The sequence below is a fragment of the Salmo salar genome, chromosome 15 (assembly GCF_965601325.2).
Source record: "Salmo salar chromosome 15, fSalSal1, whole genome shotgun sequence".
Taxonomy (NCBI): domain Eukaryota; kingdom Metazoa; phylum Chordata; class Actinopteri; order Salmoniformes; family Salmonidae; genus Salmo; species Salmo salar.
The window spans coordinates 105598510-105600000 of record NC_138305.1 but is presented as its reverse complement, the minus strand read 5'-3'; positions in this window follow the sequence as shown (position 1 = coordinate 105600000).

Here is a 1491-nt window from a genome sequence, read left to right as displayed (position 1 = left end):
TTATATAGTGCTGTGTGTGTGCATGTATGCCAGAGAGAAAAGGTCTGTATGAATGTTTGTGCATTGTATGGGGCATAAAAAAACAACAACATCACCACTGCTGTCAATGAAGCCAATTTGTCTTAATTAATTGATAGATAATTTTATCATGTCTTATAACAATTGTTACAAGTTCCTGAGGTGGCTTGAACTTTAGAATGCTAATTGTAGATTGACAGACCAACCACGAGCAGTTGATATCTTCACAGGGGAACTCTCCCATCCCCCTCATCCCACAACCACGTAAGTACTCACACACACACACACACACACACACACACACACACACAACACACACACACACACACACACACACACACACACACACACACACACACACACACACACACACACACACACACACACACACACACACACACACACACACACACACACACACACATGCAGGTACAGAAGTTCCTCAAAATAGTATCCCTGTTCTACATGTATGTGAACCTTTCTAACTGTGAATGTAGTTCATTCATAGAGGTCCATGACATGCATGTGACCGTGCAGAATACCAAATGAAATATGAAATGAGCTCTGGTCAATTGCTAGCAGGTTATGGAACTTGATGGATTGGCTGTTCATCACATTGCTTGAGAGGAAAAGCCCACCGCGGTTCAAATTCAGTCAATGCAATTCAAGGTGTTTTCTTAGTCTTTATTTAATGTGTTTTCTTCCGTCTCTGCTCGGGCCTCTCTTTCCCTCTTTTCCTGTCTGGCTCTGCTCCGCCCCCATCCACTGTTTTTCATTGTCAGAGATGACAGCGATGATAACGAAGCAGAGAGCCACAACTCACCACCCTGAGACTTCCTCCAGGTGGATAACTGAAATAGATTAACAAACGGCGGGTGGAAACAAAAACGAACAGTGCAATATAGTAGGTGCACTTAAAAAAAAATGCTTTCTAGAACCTAAAAGGGTTATTTAGCTGTCCTTGGAATAACCTATTTTTTGTTCCAAAGTAGAACCCTTTTGGTTCCAGGTAGAACCTTACTGAGTTACGTTTAGAACCGTTTCCACAAAAAGGTTCTACATGGAACCCAAAAGAGTTCTACCTGGAACCAAGAAGGGTTCTACCTGGAACCAAGGAGGGTTCTACCTGGAACCAAAAAGGGTTCTTCTATGGGGACAGCCAAAGAAGCCTTTTGGAACCCTTTTTTCTAAGAGTGTGTATGAGTGTTCCACAGATTAATGTTTAAATTTTTTATCTCTATTTCCCTCTCTTTCTCTCTTTCAGCCTCACCGTTTCCCTCCTTCAGCCTCACTGTTTCTCTCCTTCAGCCTTCAGCCTCACTGTTTCCCTCCTTCAGCCTCACTGTTTCTCTCCTTCAGCCTCACTGTTTCTCTCCTTCAGCCTCACTGTTTCTCTCCTTCAGCCTTCAGCCTCACCGTTTCCCTCCTTCAGCCTCACTGTTTCTCTCCTTCAGCCTTCAGCCTCACTGTTTC